Source organism: Salmo trutta, chromosome 17 (genome assembly GCF_901001165.1).
Source record: "Salmo trutta chromosome 17, fSalTru1.1, whole genome shotgun sequence".
Lineage (NCBI taxonomy): Eukaryota > Metazoa > Chordata > Actinopteri > Salmoniformes > Salmonidae > Salmo > Salmo trutta.
Genome location: NC_042973.1, coordinates 17,548,089 through 17,557,356, shown reverse-complemented (window position 1 = coordinate 17,557,356; position 9,268 = coordinate 17,548,089).

Genomic DNA, 9,268 nt, shown 5'->3' with positions numbered 1-9,268 from the left:
GCTGTAGACCATACTATTTACCAAGAGAGTTTTTATCTATATTTTTCGTAGCTATCTACTTAACACCACAAACTAATGCTGGCAGTAAGACCTCTCAATGAGCTGTATAGGGCCATAAGAAAACCAGAAAATGCTCACCCAGAGGTGGCGCTCCTAGTGGCCAGTGATTTTAATGCAGGAAAACTGAAATCCATCTCACCTCATTTATACCAGCATATCATCTGTACAACTAGAGGCGAAAAAACTATAGATCACCTTTACTCCACATACAAATCTGGCCATAACTCTATCCTCCTGATTCCTGCTTACAAGCAAAAACTCAAACATGAAATACCAGTGACGCGCTCAATATGGAAGTGATCCAATGAAGCGGATACTAAGCTACAGCACTGTTTCGCTAGACTGGCACAGACTGGAATATGTTCCATCCGATTAATCCGAAGGCATTGATGAGTTTACCACACCAGTAACTGGCTTCATTAATAGTGCATCGACGTTGTCGCCACAGTGACTGTACGTATATGTCCCAACCAGAAGCCATGGATTACAGGAGCTAAAGGCTAGCTAAAGGCTAGAGCTGCCACTTTCAAGGAGTGGGATGCTAATCCGGATGCTTATAAAATATAAGAAATCCCGCTACGCTCTCCGACGAACCATCAAATAGGCAAGCGTCAATACAGGACTAAGATCAAATCCTACTACACCGGCTTTGACACTCGTCGGATGTGGCAGGGCTTGCAAACTATCAAGGATTACAAAGGGAAACCCAGCCACAAGCTGCCCAGTGATGCGAGCCTACCAGATGAGCTAAATGCCTTCTATGCTCCCTTCAAGGCTAGACTGTGTGATCACACTCTCCGTAGCCGACGTCAGCAAGACCTTTAAACAAGTAAACATTCACAAGGTTGCAGGGCCAGACAGATTACCAGGACGCATACTCAGAGCATGTGCTGACCAGTTGGTAAGTGTCTTCACTGACATTTTCAACCTCTTCCTGACCTAGTCTGTAATACCTAAATGTTTCAAGCAGACCACCATAGTCCCTTATGCCATGGTAACCTGTCTAAAAGACTATCGCCCCATAGCACTCACATCTGTAGCCATGAAATGCTTTGAAAGGCTGGTCATGGCTCACATCAACACCATCATCCCAGATACCCTGGACCCACTCCAATTTGCATACCGCACCAACAGATCCACAGATGGTGCAATCTCTTTTGCACTCCACACTGCCCTTTCCCACTTGGAGAAAAGGTGAGAATGCTGTTCATTGACTACAGCTCATCGTTCAACACCATAGTGCCCTCCACGTCCATCACTAAGCTAAGGACCTTGGGACTGAACACCACCCTCTGTAACTGGTTCCTGCACTTCCTGACGGGCCGCCCCAGGTGGCGAGGGTAGGCAACAACACATTCGCTGACCCTCAACACGGGGCCCTCAGGGGTGCGTGCTTAGTCCCATCCTGTACTCCCTGTTCACCCATGATTGCATGGCCGCGCACAACTCCAATACCGTCATTAAGTTGCCAACGAGACGACTTTGGTAGGCCTGATCACCGATGACAATGTGACATCCTATAGGGAGGTCAGAGACCTGGCAGTGTGGTGCCAGGACAACAACCTTACCCTCAACGTCAGCAAGACAAAGTAGATGATCATGGACTACAGGAAACGGAGGGCCAAGCACAACGCGGCTGTAATGGAGTGGGTTGAGAGCTTCAAGTTCCTCGTGTCCACATCACTAAGGACCTATCATGGTCTAAACACACCAACACAGTCGTGAAGAGGGCACAACAATGCCTCTTCCACTTCAGGAGGCTGAAAAGATTTGTCATGGACCCCAGATCCTCAAAAAGTTATACAGCTGCACCATTAAGAGCATCTTGACTGGCTGCATCACTGCTTGTTATGGTAACTGCTTGGCATCCAACCGTAAGGCGCTACAGAGGGTCTCCAGTCACCCAAGTCGTAAACTGTTCAAGTCTGGGACCAAAAGGCTCCTGAACAGCTTCTACCCCCAACTCATGAGACTGCTGAACAGATAATCATTTGGCTACCCTGACTATTTGCATTGACCTCCTTTTTTATTTGCACTGACTGTCTTGCATCATCAACTCACTGGACTCTACCCACATACTCACACATACTACACAAACACTCCAACACACACACACACACACAGACACATACACACAGTACATACGCTCACACACACACGAAACACACACACATGCATATTGACGCTACACACACACATAGACACACTTTCACACTTCACATACGCTGCTGCTACTCTGTTTATTATCAATCCTGATTGCCTAGTGACTTTTACCCTTACCTGTATTACTTCAACTACCTCGTACCTCTGCACATTCACCTGTACCGGTACTCCAATGTGTATAGTCTCGTTATTGTCATTATTTCCTTTTTTGCTATTTTTTTGTACTTTTTAACTCTCTCGGGCTGTGTCGCAGCCGGCCGCGACTGGGAGACCTATGAGGCGGAGCACAATTGGCCCAGCATCTTCCAGGTTAGGGGAGGGTTTGGCCGGCTGGATGTCCTTGTCCCATCGCGCTCTAGCGACTCCTTGTGGCGGCTGGGCGCATGCACGCTGGCTTTGGTTACCAGCTGTATGGTGTTTCCTCCGACACATCGGTGTGGCTGGCTTCTGGGTTAAGCCAGCAGTGCGTCAAGAAGCAGTGCGGCTTGGCGAGGTCGTGTTTCAGAGGATGCATGGCTCTCGACCTTCGCCTCTCCCGAGTCCACACGGGAGTTATGGCGATGGGACAAGATTGTAACTACCAATTGGATGTCACGAAAAAGGAGAATAAAATAAAAACCTGTCATATTAACTTAAATATCTCAAAGGTACCATTTTTGATTTAGTTTATTTTCAGACATATTGTTTGGAACAGTATACTCTTAAAACACCTCAAATTTCCAGAATGATCTTTCTGGTACTTTTTAAGATACGACCCATTTTATACATTGAAGTTTACATTATAGGCCATTTATCAATCACTGCCATTGTGAATGTGAATTGCACATTCAGCAAATCACCAGCAGATGGAGTTCCCATTGAATCCATGTGTTGGTGGTGCTCATAACTTCAAAAGTAGAAAACAGCCCGCTCTGGAAATTTGATGGACTTACATAGTACATTGTTTAAAACAAAATGTCTCAAAAAGAATAACATCTAAAAGACTACTTTTGAGATATTTAGGTTTATACTTTTTACTATCCCAAAATTAATATAAATAACTTGTATTCTTAAATCTAAACACTCATATTTCAGAACCCACGGTAAGGTTTCAGATTACATCACTACTGGCTTTGTAGCATCTACAGACTCATCGTTGTAGTCAGTGTTTAGGTAAAAACAAAATGTCACAACTTTAACTAGTTATTTCTCAAGAATTATTTTGGATACAGATTTCAAAAGGTATGCCAACCACCCTTTCCCCAAAGGACCTTGTAAGGGAATTCATTTCAGGAAAATCCACAACATCATGGATATGATATCAAATAACTTTGGGCCATCCTGGCATGGAATTGCCCCATTGTGAAATGGGTTAGCTGAGTGCAGGGTTGGCATGCCTCTGTCCCCTGGGCCTGGGAGGATGGGTAGATGTGATGAGTTGTGAAATGTTGTTTCACAGTGGACGCTGGCTGACTGGCTGCTGTGCATGGAGTCTGCTGGCTGGAGCTGCCTGAGATGGATTCCATGGCCAGTCAGCTTCCTGGGTGTACACAAGATACATTATCCTGGTGGGTCACTCTCCATTCCCCACATAACTGACTGACAGCAATTCCTCTTACACACAGACAGCGCACACACACACACACACACACACACACACACACACACACACACACACACACACACACACACACACACACACACACACACACACACACACACACACACACACACTAATTAAATTAGGGCAAATTAAAACATTAGCACTTTCACGCCTAAACTGACTTGAGCAGCATAGGTGCTAGTTTTACAGTAATGCTTATGACTTCCAGTGACAGTTTAAAACAGACAGTGGAGTGGTCCTATACAAGTGGAGTTGTATAGGACCTGAGCACTGAGACGTGTGGGAATGTGGGAAACACTGCCCTGGGATCTATAAAATTGAGATGAGTTTTAGTAAAAGGACATGGAGTACCTTTGCCCTCATGAAGTCCCTCTTTGTTTTATACCAGTTACGAAGGCATGTCTCCTACACAGAGGGAACACATGTGGCAAAACAGATGTGGCATTCAGCACATACGTTTCCCCTTTCTAAGAATGTGTGTGTGTGTGTGTGTGTGTGTGTGTGTGTGTGTGTGTGTGCGTGTGTGTGTGCGTGTGCGTGTGCGTGTGCGTGCGTGCGTGCGTGTGCGTCGGGGGGATGATATACCAAGACGGAAACTGAGTGGGGGAGGTAGCGGACATCGGCATGTAGATTGTAGAATAAGGTTTCACCTATATAACTGCAGCTATACTGTAGTTGTCTCACCAGCCATAACTAACTCCTAAAGTCTGTTCATTCAGCTCACGGTGGACTGAACACATCACTGGTTTACATCACTGGTTTACACCACTGTTTTACAGCACTGGTTTACATTGTGTAAGTGGAATGAGGATGAGGCGGAGTGGACTTACAGAGCAGTCTGGTTCTTATTAGAGGCCAAACTGGTTCCCCCCTGCAAGGCTCAATGTCCCTGCACTTTACCTACTCTTCCTATACTATAAAGGGGAAACCATACATTTAGAGACTTATACACACACACATGTGTGTATATATATATATATATATATATATATATATATATATATATATATATATATATATATATATATATATATGGCAGAATGGTGAACTTACTAAATGACTGAGAGTTGGACTGTGTGTGATATTAGGTTGCTTCTTGTGTAAATATTTTCGGTCTGGATTTTAATGATTTGCACACACGTGCGCATATATATATACATACACACACACACACACACACACACACACACACACACACACACACACACACACACACACACACACACACACACACACACACACACACACACACACACACACACACACACACGGTGTCACTCAGCCTCCATACAGCACACAGCCTGAGGACAGGCCATGGTCATTTCCTTCATGTCATGTCAGGGCGGAGGGAAGAAATAGGAGAGGCATTTTCTTTCTTTCTTTCTTTCTCGCTCCAATGTTTCTCCACATAAATGCTTCACAATTCATAAAGGTCATGTTTATTGACCGATATTATCTCATAGAACAAAACGTATTTCCCCATTCATTTTGCCCATAGGGATGGCTGAACGAACCAGAAGTAACTGATTTCCGGATTTTAGGACTACAAGCTGGCGAGCTCTATGTCCCACTGAAATAAGCCACGGGGGTTGTTATAAAGCACTGAGGGTCTGTGGGTTTTCACTCCTCCCTTGTACTTGATTTATGAAATAAGGCCACTAATTAGTAAGTAACTCCCCTCACTTGGTTGTCTAGGTCTTAATTGAAAGAAGGAAAAAAAACGTGCAGACACATGGTATGAGTTCGACACCCCTGGTTTAAATGGTGACTTGCGTTTTTTTCATTCCAACTCAGCTGGGCTGGTCTCAAGGCCTTTAGCAGCACCTCAATCTTTTCCTATTGTGTCTTGGTCATGGTGATACGGAGAGCGGCTGGAAATACTACAAACCCACTTTCAGGTTAAGAAATCAGTATGCAGGACACATCTGCAAAACAATTATGTTATATGACCATTTTCACTCAGCAATCAAACCTCACTGTTTTGTGCAGGGATTTCTACTGTAAGAGTCCCTCTCCTCTACCCTCCCTCCCTCGTTCAAGGTCAAGGTCCAGGGCAGAGGCCCAACATGTTTTGGTGTTGTGCCATACTAGGACAGGCAGGCAGGGGTCCCTGGCAGATGGATATACGGGTCGGGGGGGCTGGGGTGAGGTGGCAGGTTTAATGTAGGCTGTGCTGTTTAATGTAGAGGGTTCTACATGGAACCCAACATCTTTCTACCTGGAACCAAAAAGGGTTCTCCTATGGGGACAGCCGAAGAACTCTTTTGGAAATCTTTTTTTCTAAGAGTGTAGTGTGGAGAAATGCTGAATCCACTGCAGTACATCACAGACAGTTTATTTATTACACAGCATAAGACCAAAGGGCATGGACGTACAGCTTCGCCCACAGCTAAAGCAAAGAATAGATAGAGTACAGTCCCTTCATGTGGAAACCAAAGTCCTGCAGCCAAACAGTGCTGTACACTCCTTCCTACTGGCTTCCTCCTGAAACGTATTTGTGTTTCATCGTGCTAAGTAATTAAGACAAGTTTTTACTTGTTTACAGTTTTCCCACAGCGTATCCAATCTGTGAGTAATCTGATGGGGGTTTGGCATGAGGATGCTGGACACCTTGGCAGTGGGGTATTTTATGCATATGGCTCGTTTGAAGAGGGTGGAACGGTTCTTATAAACAATGGACTGACTGCAAACTCAGCTGGAGGACCTATGCGCGTTTGTGTGGTGCAGAGAGAGAGAGGAGACCAGATGGAGCAGTATTCACTACATATAAATGTTTATAATTAAGTATTTATTACTAATGTAAATGTTAGTAATTAATGCTGACATAGCTCGTTGACCTCCTAGACAGAGCTGCAGGCTTTTTAGACTGGAGTTTCTAGCACGGCCATGGCTGCAGTCGAACCATACAGAACAATGTCACAGAATGGTCATGTTTGTTGTTGTAGGTCACGCATGCTGTTTTCATGCATGCAAAGAGAACTATTTGCTCTATTCTGGATGTCCGGCTTTTTGGACACAAACGGACAGGAAATTGATCTGTTTTGCCCAGATGCTGTGAACTCACAGTGAGCTTTTAATTTCCTCAGCAGAACTCACGGTCAAAGCCAAGCTAATAAGAGACAAAGGACTGCATGACACCAAACTTTGATATTAGACCTGTACAGACTCCAATACGCCCCCAGCTATCTGGCACTATGTTTGTCTGACTGCTTGGCTATATATCTGGCTGGCTGGCTGCTTGGTTCTCTGTCTGTTTGCTTGCCTGTATGTCTCTGTCTGTCTGCCTTCCTGTCTGTTCTTTCTCTCTCGCTCTCTCTGTGTCTCTGTCAATTCAATTCAATTCAAGGGGCTTTATTGGCATGGAAAACATATGTTTACATTGCCAAAGCAACTGAAATGGATAAACAAAAGTGAAATAAACAATAAAAAGTGAACAGTAAATATTACGCTCACACAAGGTCCAAAAGAATAAAGACATTTCAAATGGCATATTATGTCTATATACAGTGTTGTAGCGATGTGTAAATAGTTCAAGTACAAAAGGGAAAATAAATAAATATATCTTCCTCTATCCAGCTGTCTCCACATGGTGTGACTGCCATTATTTATCCTCTCTGAAGTGGTTGTTGGGAAATGTGGGTCTCCATGTTAATCATACCAATGAAGACACAAGTAGACTTATCCTCAGTGTTGTCAGGAAAGCCCAGAGGAGTGTATTGTGTATTGCACAGTCATGCTTACATTTCTGCCTTATCTTCTATCAATATGCTTCCCCTTGGGCAAAGATGACAACCACAGTGGATAGTCTGTCTGAGATTAGGGAGATATAGGGGGAGCACAGCCAATAGGCATCCTTCTCCTTAATTACAATGTGTCTTCAGTGGGTTAGACCTCACAGATCAAGGCTAGGCATCACTCCCATCTTAAACACTGGGTTGGGCACATTGGTAGCCCTAAGCATCAATCCCCTTAGTTAGTCATGCACATAACCAGAGAAAATTCAAAGAAACAGTGTGCTATATTTGTAATGAGAAAGCTTATTGAATGATTACCAGAAAAAGTGTAGTTTATCAGTGGTTTATATTTGGCCAGCAATGCTGTATTTGCACTCGGAAAATGGCACATCTAAATACAATATGCATTCCTAAGTACAGAGTTGATATTTCTCCACAAATCTCAGTTTTACTGGTTACATAAGGTGATCTGTATACAGGGCCAGTCCTAACCTTTTTGGGGCTCTAAGCACCTCATGGGCAAAACATTTTAGTGGCCCCACTTTTAAAAGCAGAGAGAATAAAAGTTTTAAAACAAGTTTGCTGCAAATTCTACAGATTTTGTCATGGGGTGGAGAGAAGATTTAGCAATTTTATTAAATATTTTATGCAATTCTACTCATTTTGTCATGGGGCAGAGCGAAAAATGCAGTTTTATCGCTAATTTCCTTCAATTCTACAAATTTTTCCATGAGTTATGCCATGTCCTTTATTCCTCGAACAGTGGGGTCACGGCCAGGGTATGCCATTATCAACAGCAACCCTGGAGCAATTAGGGTTAAATGCCTTGCTCAAGTGAACATCGGCCCATTTTTCACCTTGCCCCTGGGCAAGTGCCCTGTGTGCCTGGTAGGTCATTTGACCATGATTACTACAAGTTTAGATAGCTGGCTATAATAATTTACCAATCTAGAAATGTTTTGCTGACATGGGCCAATTGAGTGACTGTCAGTAACTGCCATAACAAGAGAACAACAGATGTGAGCTTATGCACAACCAAATTGCACCTTGTGTATTCTGCTTTTATAGCTCAACAGTAAGTTGAAAATGCATTTATTTTTGGGTCTGGGGCCCTGGGTCTGGGGCCTTGCTCTACGGGGCCCTAAGCGGTCACTTATCTCACTTATGCCTTGGGCCGGCCCTGTCTGTATAAGTTACTGTACACATTAGATACACAGATCCTCCCTAAAGGTCAAGTCAGATTCATATGTGGGTACTTTATAGCGAGGGCAAAGCACAAAGCCTCCCTGATAAATAGTACTGTACATGTTCAAACATGCTCCTCTGACTGCGGGTTTAATCTATTTTATGGCATTTTTTTCCTACAGATTCTAAGATTTAGTGAAACAATATTTCTCCAGAGTGAGATCCAGGTTTGACATGTTCTCTATTCAGTGGACAGGCTATAGATCAATAATATGACATTATATACAATCAAACAGTACATGTTATTGTTCTCTCATCAAGTTATGTCAAGTTGACCCTCAAGTTAATATGTTTTGCCTGATGTACCAGACAAATGTGGAGGAGAAGACAATTGACATGCATCACTCTCTGTCCAGACATGAGTTATATACTCTCTGTTCATAACACCAGTCATACTGGTCACACTAATTTCCCACCCACACCACTGCCTCTCCCCCAGTGTCATTTCAATCTCACAATTTAT